Raw genomic sequence first — 21,074 nt, 5'->3', positions numbered from 1 at the left:
ACACTCAAGGGAAGCTGACATGTTCATGCTGGATGCGCAGGAGAATGTGGGATAGCCATCATCTCAATGCAGATAGAGGAGGTCACCTGAGTGGTACACTAGGTACATGGCCTTGGTTGGGAAGTGTGTAGATATCAAACCTTCTTCATTCGAGGAGACAGTGCAGCAACAAGTCTAGGTTGATGCAATGGTAGAGGAGTATGACTCTATCATTTGAAACAATGTGTGGGATGTTGTCCCAAGACCTCAGGGTAAGTTAGTGGTGAGTTCCAGATGGATTTACAAGGTAAAGCAGGCAACTGATGGCAGTGTTGAGAAACATAAGGCAAGGTTTGTTTCCCAGGGTTTCTCACAGGTTGAGGGGGTCGACTACGATGAGACTTTTGCTCCTGTAGCAAAGTACTCATCGATTAAATTGATGTCGGCACTATCAGCTCAGATGGGGTGGAAGATCCACCAAATGGATGTGAGGACAACATTCCTCAATGGGATGATTTAGGAGGAGGTGTAGATTGAGCAGCCGGAGGGTTTCGAGACCTTCGATCGTGAGTCACATGTGTGATAACTCAAGAGGGATTTGTATGGGCTGAAGCAAGCACCCAATAATTGTTACACCAGGATCAACAACTCTTTCACCAGGTTGGGCTTCACCAAGAGTGAATCAGTTGTGAACCTTTACCACATCATGGTAGAAGGTAAACCACTGATCATTGTTCTTTATGTCGATGATCTAATTTTGACAGGGGATATTCAACTGATACAGTCTTGCAAGAAGGACCTTCAAAGAGAGTTTGAAATGAAAGACATGGGTCTTATGCACTACTTTCTAGGCATGGAGGTGTGGTAGAAAGAAGGTGAAGTATTTTTGTCTCAAGGCAAGTATGCCAGTGAGATACTTAGGTGCTTTCACATGGAGAAGTGCAAGCCCATGCAGACTCCCATATCTAGGAAATGGGGGAAGGAGGATGCTACTTTAGGTGAGGTAGTAGCTGCTATTGTTTATCAGTAGCTGGTGGGTTCACTTATGTATCTGGTGAACACATGACCTGACTTATGCTTTGCGGTGAAGTAGCCGTTGGCATTATGACACAGGTGTGGCGCTATGGCATAAGTGTTGTCCTTGATGGCAAATCACTCAAGTGGCAAATCACAGTTCAGGCTCTCAAAATGATAGAAAATGAGATACCTGCAGGTGCGCCAAACAAAAGCCGCGGACCCATAGGTGCTCCGAACAAGAGGTGCGGACATACCCGTAGGTTCTCCGAACAAAAAGTGCGGACGTCAAATTCACACACTTTCATACAGAGAAGCGTGTGCACATGGGAAATTTTATGATTGATCCATGGTATTTAGTCCGATTTTTTTGATCCTATGGTTTTGCTTCGTGGTTTTTGTTTCTAAAGTATTGAACCCCAGTTTTGGGTCCCTTGTATTGGCTTTCTATGGTTTTGGTCCATGGTTTGAGTAAGGGCTTGTCTATAAAGAGGAAAGGAGATCATTTGGCTGAGCACTCATGTGTTGAATATCTTAAGGAGAGCAAGATCTGAAATTCTGGTGATCGGTTGGTGAGTGATAGTTAGATCTCAATCAAGGAGAAACCTGAGCTTTATAAGGCGGATCTACTGATGGGTCGAGATCTCCTTGGTGCATGATCAGATCTGTAAATCTGGTAGTATGGGGTATACTTGAAGTCTGAAAAACTCTATAACTAGAGGACTGCAGGTGTGACACGGTGCAGGTGCAGAGATCCATAGGTCAGTGAAGGAGAAAGTGTAGAGGTCCGCAGGTCTATCAAGGAAAAGGTGCGGAGGCTCGCAGGTTTTTCACACCGCAGGTGCAGAGGTTCGCAGGTTTTGCACACCGCAAGTGCGAAGTTCGCAGGACTGACGTAGTGTGGGTGCGGAGACCCGCAGATTAGACTCAGAGAAGCCGCAGATGTGCGCAGGTTTCTATTGGTGAAGTTGCAGACTTTTCTTGAAATCTGTTTTAACTGCTTCTTTTTGTTACTACTGTGTTCTGGGTTTTGAATTGGTATCTGGTTAATGGTACTGTGTTCTGAGAAGTTATTGATTCCATATTTGCACAAGGAAGTTGATTAATTGCAGATCTATTTGAAGTTTGATTGATATTCATGGATCCAGTCTGAAAATTCATGAAACATGGTCCTTGAGAGAAAATAAAAGGTTGTAGCCTTCTGCAGGTTGAAGCCTGCGTGTTGGTATAAGACTGCACTAGTACAGAAGCATTGTAAAAAGAAGTTTCTAATTGAAAGAAGATAGAGACATATTGCAGCAGGTGGTTTTCACCCACATTGGGTTTCCACCTTATATCTTGTGTTCTTTGGTGTGATTGGTTGCTCTATTTTTCTTGTTCCTGTTTACTGTTATATGGTTCTGGCACTAAGATTAATGATCCACGTCTAAAGAATATATTAAATTATAACTCTGGAAGGTATACACAAGTTTCATTAGTCAGAACTACAAATATTTGTATAAATTGGAAAGAGTTTTATAATACTGATTCACCCCCCCTCTCAGTATTATTTCCAACAATTGGTATCAGAGCAGGTCCTTCAAAAGAAGCTTGATCACTTGAAGGAAGATCTATCATCATGAGCAACTACGAGAGAGAAGCATCAATCAGGCCACCAATTTTTGATGGGACCAACTTCGTCTATTGGAAGGTAAGAGTCACAGCCTATCTTCAATCTCTTGGTACAGAAGTCTGGGATATCATAGATACAGGGTACACTTTTCCTTCAGCAACTCCTACAGATCCGGCTGGTAAGAAGCAATATGAAACAAATGCAAAGGTTGTCAATACTCTATTAGGATGTCTATCTCAATTAGAATTTGTCAAGGTTATGTAGTACAAATCCGCAAAAGAAATATGGGATAAGATCGTTCTGAGCTATGAAGGAGATGAACAGGTAAAACGAGCAAAACTTCAAACCCTCAGAATTAAGTATGAAAATCTCAAAATGTACAATGATGAAAGTGTGGCTAACTATTTCCTTTGTATAGATGAGATTTTTAATTGTATGAAAAACTTGGGTGAAGCAATAAAAGAGGCTTTTGTGGTTGAAAAGGTTCTAAGATCTTTGTCCTCTAAGTTTGAATCAAAAGTTTCTGCAATAGAAGAAAACCAAAATATTCAAAACCTTACCATGTCACAGTTGCACGGAATTCTAACTGCTTACGAAATGAGGAAAGGAGGACCATCAGACAGGAGAGAAGCTGCATTCAAGGCTTCAGGCAAAGGAGATTACTATGAGTCAGGACATATGTCAGAAGAAGAGGAAGAATTAAATTTCATTAAGAACCTTCAACGGGGTGCTGGAAGATTCAGAGGTAAGTTGCCTTTCAAATGCTTTGCTTGTGGAAGAGTCGGTCACTATGCTGCCAAGTTTCCTCATAAAGATAAGCTTGACAAAGTTAAGGAACCAGTTAGATGGAACAAGAAACAGAATGTAAATAAGAAAAGCTATTACACTCATGAAGACAGTGATGGACTTTAAAATACTGATGAAGATGAACAAGGTAATAATTATAGACTTTTAATGGCTTTTGAAGATGATGATTTCATGGATGCTATAGATGAAGAAGGTCTTTATGAAGAGATTTCTAAACTCAAAATTTGTTTAGAAGAGAAAAATATGATTATTGATACTCTGCAATGTCAACTGGCTGAAAGGGAAAAACATCATGAAAAGTTAGAAAGTGAAATTGTGGCACTTAGAAAAGAGATTGAGAAAACTAAAGCTCTTAATCTTAGATTAGTTAAAGGATTTGAAACATTAGATGAGATTATCAAAGTGCAGCGTTCTCCTCTAATCAAGACAGGTCTGGGATATAATGAAGAAACAACCCAAGCGCAGAAACCATCTACCTCCAAAAGTTATATTGATGCAATAAGGAGAAGTGAACAAAGACCCAATGGAAATCACCAGGTAAATGAGGGACAATTTACCTCAAGAATGAACAAAGACTACCAGGTAAATTGGGGGCAATCTACTTTAAGGACAAACAGAAGCTACAACTAGCCTTAGGTAAAACCTTCTCAGTTTGTCTCAAGAATGGATGTCAATAGAAACTACAATCATTTGGCTAGTAGATTTGATAATCACAGGAGTTTCTTCAATGGCCAATGTTTCTCTTGTCATAACTTTGGCCACAAAGCAACTCAATGTGTTTCCTATAAGAAAATCATGACTAAAGAAGCTCAAAAACAGAGGAGTATGACTGGGATCATGAAAAGAACCTATAATAACTTTTCTGCTCTTGAAAATGAAATAGAATTTTCTATTTGTAACAATTTCGGTCATGAAGATTCTGAATGCAGGAGCAGGTTTCGGCAGACAACTCAGAAGGAGCAAGCCTCAAGTGCCAAAACATGGAGAATTAAGGAACCACAACCAGAGAGATGTGGTATAGCTTTATATTCGGAAGGGTAAGAAAATCAATGGTACATCGATAGTGGATGTTTGAAACATATGATGGGTGATAAAGAAAAACTTCAGTCATATAGTTCCTTAGAAAAGGAGAAGAAGGTCTCTTTTGGAAATGACACCCCTACTCTCACAAAAGGTAAAGGTTCTGTTCAGTTAAAGGAAAAGGTCAAAGCTGGAAATCTCATGTATGTTGATGGCTTAAAGCATAATCTATTGAGTGTCAGTCAGATGTGTGATCAAGGAACTGAGCTAATGTTTGATCTTGATACAGGAAAAACAGTGATCAAAGGCATAAGAACTCCAAATAATCTATACATATTCAAAGAAGGACAACATCAATGCTATCTAAGAAAGAATGATGAGCACTGGCTATGGCACAGAAGATTTGGGCATCTAAGCTTCTCATAGATAAGGAAAGCATGCAAATACCAGGCAGTTCGTGGTCTTCCAGACATCAAAATTCCAGACAATACAATATGAAAATCATGTCAGTTTGCTAAGAAAACCAGAACTAACTTCCCTGAGAAGGAAGGATCAGCTAGCAGGCCGCTTGAACTAGTCCATACTGATGTATGTGGTCCATCTAGGAAAAGGGCACCTCGAGGAGAAGAATACTTTATATTATTCATTGACAACTTTTCCAGGATGTGTTGGATAGGACTTATGAAGCACAAAGATGAAGCCTTCGAAAAATTCAAATCTTTCAAAGCCTTGGTTGAAAACAAATCAGATCACAAAATTAAATGCCTCACGTCTGACAGAGGTGGGGAGTTTACCTCAAATGAATTTTTCGATTTTTGTGAAGAACATGGAATAAGAAGGGAATTCTCTACTACAAGGACTCCTTAGCAAAGTGGAGTAGTGGAAAGGATGAACAGAACAGTTCAACAAATGGCTCGTGTTATGATGGATGAGTCTAGAACTCCCGCAACTTTCTGGGGTGAAGCTGCACTTGCTGCAGTTGTTATTCTCAACAAGACAAATGTCAAGGTGAATAGCAGTTAAACTCCTCATGAGCTCTGGTATGGTAAGACTCCTACGGTAAAAATTTCAAAATTTTTGGAAGCAAATGCTATATTAAAAATACTGATGAAAATCTTGGCAAGTTTGAACCTATAGCAGATGAAGGCATTCTCCTTGGATATTCTCCCCACAACAAAGCATACAAGTGTTACAATAAAAGACTTGGAAGAATTGTTGACATCATTGATGTAGTGGTGGATGAAGAAGGAAACATTCCTAGGCAAGTAAAGTCCAAAGATTTTGAAGATGATGAGCACTATCCTTCAACATCCAATCAGACTTATGATGAAGAAGAAGCTCAAGAGGCACCAGAAGAATAGACAAGGATAGAAGAGAAGACTCCATCCAGATACGTTCAGAAGAATCATCCAGAAACTCAAATTCTGGGGCAGAAAGAGGCAGGTATACAAACAAGAAGAACAATTGCAGAAGCTTCAAGCTATTTGGCATTACTCTCCTCCACTGAACCACAAAATGTAAGAGAGGCATGTAAGGATGAATGCTGGGTCAAGGCAATGGATGAAGAACTTGGGCAGATTGAAAAGAACAACACTTGGGAGTTGGTTCCTAGACCAAAAGACAAGAATGTCATAGGGACAAAATGGATATTCAAAAACAAGTTGAATGAAAATGGGGAAGTTATTCGAAACAAAGCCAGACTTGTTTGTAAAGGATATGCTCAACAAGAAGGAATCGACTTTGAAGAAACTTTTTCTCCCGTTGCTAGACTTGAGGCCATCAGAATGTTCCTTGCTCTCTCTAGCTTTCAGAAGTTCAAAGTATTTCAAATGGACGTGAAATCAGCCTTTCTGAATGGAGACTTAGAAGAAGAAGTGTACATTGAGCAACCAGATGGATTCATCCTTGGGAATGATCCAAATCTTGTATGCAAACTAAAAAAGGCTCTCTATGGTCTTAAACAAGCTCCAAGGGCTTGGTACTATCGTTTGGACAAATACCTTCATCAACAAGGTTTTTCAAAAGGATCAGCAGATAGCAATCTTTATATAAAAATTGAAAATGACAAATTGCTAATACTTGTTGTGTATGTAGATGATATTATCTTTGGCAGCAATGAAGAAGCTATGAGTCAAAACTTTGCCTTGGTGATGCAGAAAGAATTCGAAATGTCCTTGCTTGGAGAGCTGACATATTTTCTTGGTTTACAAATACAACAAAATGAAGGCGGTATCCTTTTATCTCAAACCAAGTTCCTCAAGCAGTTCTTGAAGAAGTATGGCATGGAAGATTCGAAACCAGTTTGTACCCTTATGGTTACAGGATGTAGCCTTAGTGCAAATGATGATTCAGCAGCAGTGCATCAACCAACTTATAGATCCATGATTGGAAGTCTGCTCTATTTAAGCAGTACCCAATCAGACATCATGCATGCAGTGGGAATGGTTGGAAGATTTCAGGCAAATCTAAAGGAAACTCATCTTCAGGCAGTAAAGAGAATTTTCAAGTATCTTCAAGGAACTCAAAACTATGGCTTATGGTATCCCAGAGATACAGATTTCACGCTTCATGCTTATACAGATGCAGATTGGGTCGAAAGCATGGATGACAGAAAAATCACTAGTGGTGGTGCATTCTTTATGCGTTCCAGATTAGTATCTTGGTTCAGTAAGAAACATAGTTCAATAGCATTATCTACAGCTGAAGCAGAGTATGTGGCTGCTGCATCTTATTGCACACAACTTCTTTGGATAATGCAAACTTTGCAGGATTTTCAAATCACTTGTACTCCACATATCTCCATCCTATGTGATAATACAAGTGCAATCAACATTTCAAAGAACCCAGTCATGCATTCAAAGGCCAAGCATATACCTATCAAATACCATTTTCTTCGGGAACAAGTGCTTGAACAAAAGGTTGAGTTGGAGTATGTTCCCTCTAAGGAACAAGTTGCTGATATACTCACCAAACCACTGCCTAGGGAAACATTTTAATACCTCAGACAAAAGCTGGGAATAGTTGATGCATCATCTTGCTGTTGAATCTTGTCTATTGTATGCGAATTTCATATGGGGTATACGCGTACATGGTCTAGTCAGAGACCACTTGGCATAGGTTCAGGGGGAGCATATATTCTCCTAAATATGCATTGTTGGCATTATGATAGAAGATATTGGAGGAGCAAGTACAGAAGAAGAACATGGATGCTGATCTGAATAATGTTGCTAATGTTTTGTCTCTATGTCTTATATTTCTTTTGTCAAGGTTATGTAACGGCCTATTTTGGTTTCCACACTATGCTTGGGATGAATGATATAATGTTCTTGGTTGTTATATGTAAATTTTTGGATGATCCTCACTTGGTTGGGTGATGAATGTATGTATAGAGTCTTTTGATGATAGGAAGGTCATTCATGATGGATTATGGTTCTTCTTGAAGAACATTTTTTTTAGCAGATCTGGCCTACAGTCAGGGGGAGCACGATCAGCACAGCAGAGCAGAATTTTCAGCATGTTCTCAGGGGGAACATAAGCCTTTACCCTTGATGAAAAAGTGGGAGAATGCCTTTGAGGATCTTGGGGTTGCCATCAAGTCCAAAGTGGGAGATTGTTGGCATTATGACACATGTGTGGCGCTATGGCATAAGTGCTGTCCTTGATGGCAACTCACTCAAGTGGCAAATCACAGTTTAGGCTCTCAAAATGATAGAAAATGAGATACCCGCAGGTGCACTGAACAAAAGCCACGGACCCGCAGGTGCTCCGAACAAGAGGTGCGGACATACCTGTAGGTTTTCTGAACAAAACTTGTAGACGTCAAATTCACACACTTTCATGCAGAGAAGTGCGCAGACCTGGGAAATTTTATGATTGATCCATGGTATTTAGTCCGACATTTTTGATCCTATGGTTTTGGTCCGTGGTTTTTGTTTCTAAAGTATCGAACCCTTGTTTTGGGTCCCTTGTATTGGCTTTCTATGGTTTTGGTCCATGATTTGAGTAAGGGCTTGTCTATAAAAAGGAAAGGAGATCATTTGGCTGAGCACTCATGTGTTGAATATCTTAAGGAGAGCAAGATCTGAAATTCTGGTGATCGGTTGGTGAGTGATAGCTGGATCTGAATCAAGGAGAAACCTGAGCTTTATAAGGTGGATCTACTGATGGGTCGAGATATCCTTGGCGCATGATCAGATTTGTAAATCTGATAGTCTGGGGTATACTTGAAGTCTGAAAAACTCTATAACCGTAAGACCACAGGTGTGACACGGTGCAGGTGCGAAGATTCGTAGGTCACTGAAGGAGAAAGTGCGGAGATCCGTAGGTCTATCAAGGAAAAGGTGAGTAGGCTCAGATGTTTTACACACCGCAGGTGCAGAGGTTCGCAGGTTTTGCACACCGCAGTTGCGAAGTTCGCAGGACTAACACAGTGTGGGCGCGGAGACCCGCAGATTAGACTCAGAGAAGCTGCGGATGTGCATAGGTTTCTATTGGTGAAGTTGCGGACTTTTCTTGAAATCTGTTTTAACTGCTTCTTTCTGTTACTGCTGTGTTCTGGGTTTTGAATTGGTGTCTGGTTACTGGTACTGTGTTCTGAGAAGTTATTGATTCCATAGTTGCACAAGGAAGTTGATTAATTGCAAATCTATTTGAAGTTTGATTGATATTCATGGATCTAGTCTGAAAATTCATGAAACGTGGTCCTTGAGAGAAAAGAGAAGGTTGTAGCCTTCTGCAGGTTGAAGCTTGTGTGCTGGTATAAGACTGCACCAGTACAAAAGCATTGTAAAAAGAAGTTTCTAATTGAAAGAAGATAGAGACATATTGCAGCAAGTAGTTTTCACCCACGTTGGGTTTCCACCTTATATCTTGTGTTCTTTGGTGTGATTGGTTGCTCTATTTTTCTTCTTCCTATTTACTATTATATGGTTTTGACACTCAGATTAATGATCCACATCTGAAGAATATATTAAATTATAACTCTGGAAGGTATACACAAGTTTCATTAGTCAGAACTACAAATATTTGTATAAATTGAAAAGAGTTTGATAATACTGATTCACCCCCCCTCTTAGTATTATTTCCAACACTAGCCGAGTCAAGCTATGGTTCAGCCCACCAAGCTATTTTGGAAGGCAGCGAAGCATGTGCTGAGATACCTCAGAGGCACATCTTAGTTCGGATTGTGGTGCAGAAGGACAGAGGAAGTGAAGCTTCAAGGCTTCATAGATGTGGATTGGGTAGGGAGTCCATCAGACTAGAAGAGCACTTCTGGAGGAATCTTCAACCTTGGTTCAGCTGCAGTTTCCTGGTACAGTAGGAAATAGAGATCAGTTGCACTTAGCTCAGCAGAGGCTAAATACATGGCCACTAGTCAAGAAGCATGTGAGGCGATTTGGATGTGAAAGATTCTAGTGGGATTGTTTGGTCAGAGGATGGATCCTACAGTGATCTACTATGATAACCAGAGTTGTATCAAAATCTCTGAGAGTCTAGTTCTTCATGACAGGTCCAAGCACACTGATATCTAGTATCACCATCTTTGAGACTATGTGGTCAAGAGGATCATGTTGTTGTTGTATGTTTCAACTCAGGAATAGGATGCACAGATTTTGAGGAAGGCATTATGAAAATACAAGTTCGAGTTCCACAGAGACAGGATTGGGGTTACTGATAATCCCTTTCTTGTTGAGAGGGAGTGTTGAAAATAGCAACAAGAAATGCTAAAAATAGCACTGCTATAAATAGTAGTTCAACCAATATTGAACATAACAACAAGGAATGAAAAATGGAAGTGCTAAACATAGCATTCTATAAATAGAATTTCGGGATACCTCCCTATTTTAGTCAGTCCCTAAACTAAAATAGTGAAGTAAAATTAGAATTTGATCTTAGCAACTATTTGTAAAATAATTAATTAATTCATCTTGAGTTAATGAGTTAAGGAAAATCAAACATGAAGTCTATGTGGGGACATTCAATAATTTCTCCATTAATTGAGGAATTCATCCATCAGTTAAAGAGATAAGGATGAGTTGTAATATTGAGTTGTAATTAGTTGGCTTAGTTAACTGAGTCAAGTTCAGTTAGATTAATTCAAACAATTTGTTGAATTAATCTAAGTTCAGTTAGTTAATTCTTGCATGCATGTAACTACTACACTTCAGATAACTGAATATTCTCTCATAAATAAATCATGCATGTCAGTTCAGACAGAGAACTAGTTGAGATCAGATGGAGGGGCAGTGTACTATCAGTTGCTAGAATATTCCATTGTGAATATTCCTTGGATGCAGAAGGAATTATTTCCTTGAGGATTGCACAATTACTTCTTCAGGTTTTGTGAGTATGATGAGGCTAATTCACACAAGTGGCTTCATTGGACACAAAAATTTTCCAAGATATTATTATATGTATTAGGTCCTACACTACTTGTGAAATTTACAACTCAACCATGGAGAACTAAGGCCTCTACACCCAAGTTCCTACTCATGACAAGTCTTTGGAACCCATCTCGATGGGATACACATCTGTTCTTCCTTCAACCAAGTAGGGAAATCATTGTGTTGTCATGATTTTTTATTAAATTTATAAATATGTGTTGTAGCAGTTATAACCACCCTCAAAAAATATTCCCAAGCTCCGCATTGGAGCCTCCCTCCTATATCACAGTACCCCATCTCACACTGACCTCTTCGATATTAAAAATGTAAAATTAGATTTTATAATTATTATAAATGCATTTAATATCAATGAATAACTAAAAATTCCACAAGTCATCTCACCTAACATTCTATTAGTTTACCAGAAAACCAGGGGTAATTCTCAGTCATAAATAATTTCAAGAAGCTTTGAACATTTTCTTGTAGCTTTTTGTAGGCATCATTATCTTGGCCAAATGAAACAAATACAAAGGAACTCTATGAGGAAACAGTAGAAATTTCCACGGTAGATCAACAAATTATGAAATAGACTAAAGCAAAACACAAGATCTACTTCTACAACAAACTTTACCGAAGCTTAATCAAATATGAGCAAGATCATTGAGAACACATATAATTGAGAATGAGAAATCAATCACACATAACATAGAAGAAATAACTCGGGGAAAGCCTCAGCCTAAAACCCCAATCTCTGTATTATCATACAAGTGGAAATCTTGTTCAAGTTACAAAAAGAATTAGCTCTCAATCTATCCTTCTCTCTCTACAATCAAACAATACAGCTCACAGACTAAATAGACATAGTATATGTCCTCCTCAAGCCCTCCAAGCCTCCTATTTCCTTGCGCAGTTTTTCTTGGGGTAACATCCCTCACTAAATTACTTAGATTTTTATTTGTTTTATTATGACTAGAAAAGTAAAATGTTAGGAAAATACATTGATTTCAAGTATTCATATTTTGATATTGAATATGCATAGTTTGTTGTGAATAAAAGAAAATGTTATGCGTATTGTTAACAATCCTAAGAATATGTTAAGAGTTGTAATGTGGAACTAAACCCTATCTGTTAGGCAAGAAATTATGCTTAGGAAGAAGTAGTAACAAGAAAATATTAAATTTCTCCAAGTTTTGAATGGAGTTAGAAAAAAAGGGAGAGAAAGTGTACCATGACTGCAGAAAATTGCCATGAATACTGACCTTGTTAAGGAATATATTGTGTGCAATAAAGTCAATGATTTCCTAAATAAACCAATGGGAAAGAAAGATTTATGGAAACCTAAATGAGAAGTAGGATGCTGCTTCAGGTTTCTGGAGAAATTGAGTTGCTGAAATATAAAGGTTTCTCAAGTTTCTTCTCTAATAGAATGGGGTGAGGCTCGATGGTAGCTGGTGGAAAGGAGTAGCTAAAGGTTGGGAGGACATTGAGAGATCTTGATACATTTCAAGGAGAAATTAGATAATTATTCATTTGTTATAGAATCAAATTAAATAAATTTGATTGTGTTAAGACGAAAAAAATGTCTGAAAATTGTTCTAAGTTTAGTTAAACATTTTTTTTTGAAGAGTTCTAGTTGTACTAATATACCAACCTAAACTAGAAAATCCCTATCACTGAACCAATACTTCCATGCTTTAAGGTAAATAATTAGAAGTAATCTTGAAAAGTAGGTTTCTACATGCCTAGACTACTTACAGATGAGGGGAAGTAAGATTCCTTTTGTTTCCTAATATGTTTGTTAGTTGATGTTCTCATATATATATAGATATAGTTGTTTTACAAATGATAGAAACCAAAAATAATGTACAAATATATGTAGGAACTAACAATATTGAATGTGAACAAATGTAATATGCACCAATACTAAATAAATAACAACCCAAGTTAGTTACCCCATAGAGGCTTCTATAAGGGTACCTCCATTTTAAGAGGTAATAGTCTTGATTTTCCTTTTTAATAAATAGGTCACAAGAGGTATAGAAAAATTCCTTTCGGGAATCACCTAAATCATTTGGACTATACACATATAAAAAAAATATAACCATATTTATTAGGAGTATAAAACATTTTGGAATCACTAAAATGTATGGTAAATAGAAAGCCCCAAAAAGGATTATAGAAAGAACAGTAAAGAGAAAACCAAAGAGTTTCAACATTTCATATATAGTAATGTTGATATACAATAATGGTAGCCAAAAATAATAGAAGATGTTAGATCTAAGGCTTTTGTGATCCATAGTGTGGAATAGATGTCTTACAAATTAATCACATAATTAGAATTTGGTCGACATTTTGAACCAACTAATGTGGTCCATCCTCAAGACAAGGCGAAGAATCAATTGATCTCAAGGAATAAATAGTGTGGATGCATCATAGAATATACTGTGACAGTCAGATATTCTTGAAAGAATTTAACAAGAAGAAAAAAATAAGAGAAAAAACCATTAGTTGCTAAGAGTATCTTAAATATTGGAAATTGGTTGCACATAACCATTCTTCAATCGAAAAGAGTGTTTAAGTCCTAATATTTAAATGAACAATATTAGTGGACAAGAGAAATTTCATCGTAGAGAGAAAATATTTCTTATAAATAGTATTTAAGAGAAAAGTAAATGACCGAAGGAACAAAAACATGTAAATTAATCATTCCATAGGGGCTATGATTATTCAAGCCCTCTTAAAATACATATACTTATGCTAAAAGATTGATATATGCATCAACATAAATTCAAAAGGATTTTCTTGAAAAACTTTATTTTAATAAGAGAGCAATAACATGTTTATAGAGTTTATTTAACCCAACGTTTCAGACTTCCAATTGAGTCCATCCTCAAGGGATATGCCAATTTCTTAAGAGAAGATTAATGATGTATCATAAAGATAAACTTATGTATGTATATAGTTTCTGGAAAGGATCATTATGAAATGATTTAGTCGGCTAGGGTTATTTACAAGAGAAAAAAAACTTTTTAAGGGTTTTACAAACCCTAAAATATTTAAATAGAAGAGTTGGTCCAACTAGCCATAACATGTCTCAATACAATTTATAATTTCTTCCAGTAGAAATTAGATTTCTATAAATTGGTTGGTAGCCTCCATAGATGAGGCCCATCTAAATCCATTGGAGGGATATTTTCCATCCAACCCTACTGTTTTCAAGAAAAACCAAAAAGCATCTTGAATTCATGAGTAGAACCATGGTAGAAGACAAAAGAAAATTTGTAAGAACATAGAATGTGTTGAGCGCAAGACTTTGTTTATTACAGAACCCATTTTTCCTTGATAGAAAATAAATCATTGTAACAATTCTTTCTAACAAGGATGTGGAGCCAAAAATGGAAGAAATAGGAGGAGAAAGAGGGGAACGAGACAATTTGAAATAAAAAGAAAACCTTGTAGAATGTGCCAATAAAAAAAATTATGATGACCTAGCAAAGGTTTCTCTAAATAGACCCTGAGGTTTACCTTATGATAGGAAATCCCGAGCTAGATTGCTCCATACCGGTAAGAAAAAATAAGTAAAGGGTTACCGGTTCAAGTGAAATCAGCTAAGTATTGTCAAGGAAATAGGAATAGGAGATAATTTAGGGTTGCCCTACCTAAAACGATAGCTGAGAAGCCCTTGGCGACCTCCATCTAGAGTCATGTTGATTGAGGGAACCCTTAATTTGGAGGAGACTCTAAACATTGTATTACAACTGCAAAAGAAAAGTATTCTTATGAGGAACGAGGGCCAGACACGTGTTAAAATGCAACTATGTATAGAGATACTATCCAAACCCTAGAAAATAAGAAACAATTTGGCTCACTAGGAGATGAGAGTTTGAATATTTATCACTTCTATCTTTTGAATGGCATTGAGGAGTAAATTTTATGGCTGAAACTCGAAAGTTGGTCGTATTTTCCATGCTACAATAAGAAATTTAGGGTTAGGGGGAGTTCTGATAGATGTATTTCTCTCTTCAAGCCATGAAGGCAAAAATGGAAACAACAAAGCGAGAATTCGCTTGTTAGTTACTTTGGAGAGCTACCTAAGCTCTTTCCAATTATTGCTGTAACACCAAAAAAATGTACACCGTGGATGGGTAGTCATGTTAGGCATATTTTAAGTCTCTTCTAGGTCAGCATGTAGAGATGGAACTGGTCTACAACTCAAACAATCTCTAGACCATTTTGCTCCTAACTCAAACGGTGATAACTCCGAAGACACTATAATAGTGATAAACCTTAATATTGTTGTGATAAATATAGAGAGGTGGTAGAATAATAATTAGCCATTCAAGTTATACGATGCTATAATTGACACATATACCATGTTCTCAAGTGGGTAAACATAAATCTAATAAACGTGTGGTTAAATCAATAATGTATAAGACATGTTACTATAATGACAAGGTTTAATGATCGTATGATATATTGGAAACCAATTCAAACATTTTACTATTAAATCAAGAATAACCTCAAGATGGCCATGTTGCCGAATTGCACCAAGGTGGTGGCATAAACAAATGTAATTAAAGAGAAACGTTATGTTTGAAGGTGACGTAACAGGATTCCTATCCTAAAATGGGTATCTGTAATGTTACAAGAATAAGTGATGCAACAAGTGAATAACAACTATATATAAGGGAAGAATGAAGCATGCGTTATAAGTAAACAAATCTATCATGGTTGAAATATTATTTTGATGTCCTTTACACTTATGAATAAGTAGAACATTACTTATATGATGCAATAATTAAAGAAAAAAAATTATGGTTCTTGAGAACATGATGTATTAATAGAGTATTGTATATGGAGGGATGTAAAAAGTGGTATTAGAACCACAATTGAAAGATGGGGCCTTAGGTCAATCAGGATTTCATTTTTCATGGTTATTTTATCTAACAGTAAATTATTTCAAATTTGCACAACTAATATATAGAGGAAACTCTAATATAGAAGGATAATATGGCATAACCTCCTAAAGGTAGACATATTGGTGAAGAGGAAATTTATGTACACTTGGGACAAGAATCCCATGTTCTTAACAAAGATTTGATTGTAATGATGTAAAATATGAAGGTTGAAATATCAAGCCTCTGTGTTGATCAAGACCATATATTAAGAACTAGCATGGACTAGGAGTAGATGGTCAAGAAATTAACAGAGAAAACAAATCCCCAAAGTGAAGGAAATGAATGGGGGTAAAAATAAAGAAGAAACCAATAAGTGGAAGGAAATGGATGAAGAAGTGGAACATCAGAAAGGGAGAGTTGGAGATGGAGAATATAGCTCATCCAAAATTTAAAAGAAAACTAAAGTAGAGTAACAAGGGGAACTTCGAAAAATCAGACCCCCAACATACGATGGGGAATCTGAGGAGGCAGTGGAGGCTTGGATACTAAACATAAATTGGTACTTTTAGGTGTACAATTATAACACCAAGTTGAAGCCCAAGTTGACCACCTATTAACTGGAAGGAAAAGCATCCTTTTGGTAAGAAAATCTACGAATAGTTCATAACCTGGAAGGTAAAGAGATTAGCTAGGAAGACTTTTAGTTATTATTCAGGTATAAATATATTATTGAAAGATATTTTGATCATAGGGAAAATGATTTTCAAGATTTGAAATTAGAAAAAATATCAATGGATGAGTTTATAAATAAATTCAAGCATCTATTACATTATGTACCTTACATAAAGGAATAAAAAGAAAAAATACATTTGTTTTTAAGCTATCTACCACTCTCCTTTAGGGGGGAATTTAGTATGATAGTCCTAAGATGATGTATGAAGTTATTCGAATGGTGAGGATTTCTTATCAACAATGAAAACATAATAGTGATAACACGAAACCATAGCTTAATAAAAATAAGGAATGATCAATGCAAAATGGTGAGGGTGGAAAGAATGGATAGTTCAAGCAAGGTGGTAAAGGAGGAGAATCACAATTTCAACAAAAATAATGGACAGTCCTAGAAATCACAAATACGGACCCGAAATGGGTCTAGATAGGTTGAAAATAACAAAAGACCTATCGGGAAAGAATGAGAACAATTGAAGTAGTGGGGTTGTGGTGAACCCCAGCTACTAAGGAATTTCCCCTACAACATGAAATCAAGTCAACATATTCAAAATGTTCAAGAGGCCTGCACCATTAATGAAATAGGAAAAAAAAAACGTCGCATTAGCGCAATCCTCTAGGAGCTGCAGATGGAGCACCAATCCACCATAGTAGAAGTAGAAGGTACTATTTGTGGCAAATCCATTTCAATATTAACTGAACCTGGTGCATGCTTAAGCTATGCTACCCCTAAAATCATAGAAAATTGTAATATAGTGGCTGAAAAATATACAACTCCCTAACTAGTACAAATAGTTATAGGTGCAAAAAGAAGACTCACTAACTGGATTAAAGTTTTCACAATTTTAATTGATGGGAAACAAAATACATTAAATTTAAATATATTACCATTGGGATCCTATGATGCCCTAACAAGCATTATTGGATGGAAGGTCACAAAGCACTTGTTAATTGTATCAAGAAAAAGGTTACTAGTATGTCTAATAGTGGTGAGACTTAATTATTAAGGGAATTCACAGACCTATATAATTACTTCAAATATTAGCAACGAAGTTAATAAATTCAACTAAAAAGGGGTGCGAACACTTTTCCATTACAACGGGGAATCAATTTTAGGTTAACAAAATAAAATTAGAGTTAGAAGTAGTGATAAATTCCCAAGATATGTTTCCAAATGAGATTCTAAGACTTCCCCCACATGGAGAGATATTTTTTTTGATTTAGCTAATACCTAGGTTTGCACTAGTATCTAAAGCCCCTTATCAAATGATAGTTCTAGAACTCATGGAATTAAAAAAGTAGTTCCAAGAATTAATATCAAAAGGGTGTATTAGACCCAATGTGCCCCTATGGGTCACACTGATCCTTTTCATTGAGAAAGATGGAATGTTTAGGTTGTGTATAGACTATTTTCAGTTGAGTAAACTAACCGATAAAAATAAATACCCTTTATCCTGTATTGATGATATTTTTGACCAAGTTAAGGGGGAAGTTGTCTTCTCCAAAATATATGTTAGATTTGGGCACCATGAGTTAACCATGAGAGAGGAGGATATACTAAAAACAAAATTCAAAACCTATAATGGACACTTTCCTTTGATTAATGCATGGTATATTCAGCAATACTTTGGACAAATTTTTATTAGTTTTTATTGATGACGTATTAATATACTCTGTTATGAAACTAGCTCATAAAAATATAGAAAAGATAGTTGAACGCCTTAGAATTCAGCCTCTTCGAGGGGGAAACCTCCTCTACATTACACAATTGAACAATTCTTAGATGATTCAAATGAAAAAACCTCCTTTCTATATATAGGAGTCTAAGGAGTCACAACATAACCTAGCCGACCTAACAATAATGATATAAATCCATAAAAATAACAATAGAGGGATTCTATGGGGCACAGTAATAACAATATGGGGACAATAGGGGCACAACAACATTAATAAGGGATGCAAATACAATAGTAATGGGGTAATCACTAGTATTATAGGGACCTAACATTCCCCTCTCCTTCAAAAAAGTATTGTCCTCAATGCTTGAGTAGTTCTGGATGCTTCTGTATAAAATTCTCATCCTCCCATGTGGAATCTTCAGTGGATAAGTTCTTCCACTTGATGAGATACTCCGAAATTGGTCGATTTCGTGGCTGTTGAGTTCTTGTTTCTATGACTACTTCCGGTTCCAATATAATTTTTCCTTCCTCATCAAGTTTTGGAAATATGTTTTGAACTGGGAGCTTGTCTCTTATAACCTTTTTTAAACATGAAACATGGAAAACTAGGTGCACTCGAGAAGTTGCAGAGAGCTCCAATTTGTATGCCATCATACTGATCTTTTGCAACACCTTGTACAAACCATAATAATTTGGTGAAATTTATTATCCTTCTTAGCTTGCTTGAGGGACATTTGTTTATATGGTTGTAGCTATAGGAATACCCAATCACCGACATGAAAACTTATTTCGCTGCGATGTTGATCTGCCTATTGTTTCATTCTATTCTGTGACAACACAAGGTTATCCTTTAAGAGTTGGAGGACTTGTTGTTGATGTTCGATGTGATGTTCCATTGCTTGAACGTTAGAATTTTCTCTTAAATATGATGTGATGGATGGTGGCTAATATCCATAAAGTGTCGTAAATGGGATCATTTTTGTTGTTGTATGGAAGAAAGTGTTATACCACCATTTAGCCAGAGGCAACCATTTGACCTATTATACTTCTTTATAAGATACAAAGCAATGAAGATATCCTTCCAAACATTTGTTTACTATCTCAGTTTTCCCATCAGATTGAGGATGATAAGATGAGCTATGAGCTAACTGAGTACCAAGACAACAAAATAATTTTGTCTAAAAATTTCCAGTGAAAATGGGATCTATGTCACTTACAATAATCTTTGGATTTCCATGTAGCTTTTGAATTGTTTCCATAAATGCAGTAGAAACTGTATTGGCTTTAAATGGATGTGATAATGCACAAAAGTGTGCATACTTGGTAAGTCTATCAACTACCACCATGATGACACTCTTTCCATCAGACTTGGGTAAACCTGTGATAAAATCCATTGAAACCTCCTCCTCATGTTGGCTTGGAATGGATAAAGGTTGTAATAGACCTGGGGTCTTAATTATTTCCACTTTATTTTGTTGGCAAACCAAACATTTCACCACAAAATTTTGAATATCCAGTTTAAGGCCATCCCAAAAAAATTCCTTCTTAATCCAGTGGTAAGCTTCTAAAAATCCTGAGTGCCCTCCTAAGGGAGAAGTGTGCAACTCCATACGAATATTTTGTTTGATTTGGGAATTCTTACAGAGGTATAACCGATCTTTGTACCATAATGAATCATTTTGCCAACTAAATGTATCAGATGTACTGCAACCTTTTTGTAACTTTCGAATAAGTTCCCACACTTCTTCATCATTATTCCATTCCTCCCTTGCTTCGTTTATTGAATCTGGTTGGATAATAGAAATGGTGCACAACAATGCTTCCACATCCTCATCCTTTCTATAGAGTGCATCTGACACCACATTTTTCTTCCCTTTTTTGTATATGATTTCAAAGTCATAACCCAACATCTTTGTGACCCACTTGTTTTGCTCTTCAGAGGATAATCTTTTTTCAAAAAAGTATTTAAGGCTATCATGATCTGTTTTTACCTTGAAGTGTCTACCCATTAAGTAGGGTTACCATTTCTTAAGTGCATGTAGTATTTCCAACATTTCCTTCTCATAAATAGCTTCGTGTAAAATCTTTCCCTTGATTGGACGACTTCCAAAAGCAATGGCTCTTTCATCTTGCATTAAAACAACTCCAATTCCATTTCCTGAAGCATCACATTCCAAAATAAAGGTTTTTGTGAAGTCCGGTGTAGTTAAGACCGGTGCTTGGCACATTGCCTCTTTAAGATGTTTGAAGGCCTTTGTTGCTTCTGGAGTCCACGAAAATGCATTTTTCTTCAATAATGTTGTTAGAGGTGCTGCTATTCTCCCATAATTCTTAACAAACTTGTGATAATACCCTGTCAACCCAAGAAATTCTCACAGATTCTTTATGGATGTGGAGTTTTTCTATTCCTTAATGGCTTTAATTTTTCTAGGGTCTACCTTAACTCCTTTATGAGATACAATATGACCCCGATATTCCACCTCTTGTACTCCAAAGAGACATTTGGATCTTTTGGCATATAATTATTTCTCCTCCAATAGTTGTAGCACCCTGTCAACATGTTCAACATGATCCTTCCAAGACTTGTTGTAGATTAGTATATCATCAAAAACTACTAACACAATTTTTCTAAGGGTTTGAAAATGGAATTCATCAAAACTTGAAATGTAGAAGGTGCATTGGTAATGCCAAAAGGCATGACCAGAAATTCATAATGACCCTCATGAGTTCTAAATGCTATTTTTTGAATGTCTTCAGTCTTCATTCTGATTTGATGATATCATGAATGAAGATCCAACTTGGTGAAGTAAATTGATCCATGAAATTCATCTAGTAATTCATCAATGACAGGAATGGGAAACTTATCTTTAGTAGTGAGCTTGTTGAGCTCCCTATAATCTGGACACATGCGCCTGATCCATCCTTCTTGTGCACCAATACTATTGGAGTAGAG

Source organism: Pinus tabuliformis, chromosome 7 (assembly GCF_031772625.1).
Source record: "Pinus tabuliformis cultivar Carrire ecotype Pingquan chromosome 7, CPIR1, whole genome shotgun sequence".
Taxonomy (NCBI): Eukaryota; Viridiplantae; Streptophyta; class Pinopsida; order Pinales; family Pinaceae; genus Pinus; species Pinus tabuliformis.
This window is presented reverse-complemented; position numbering follows the sequence as displayed.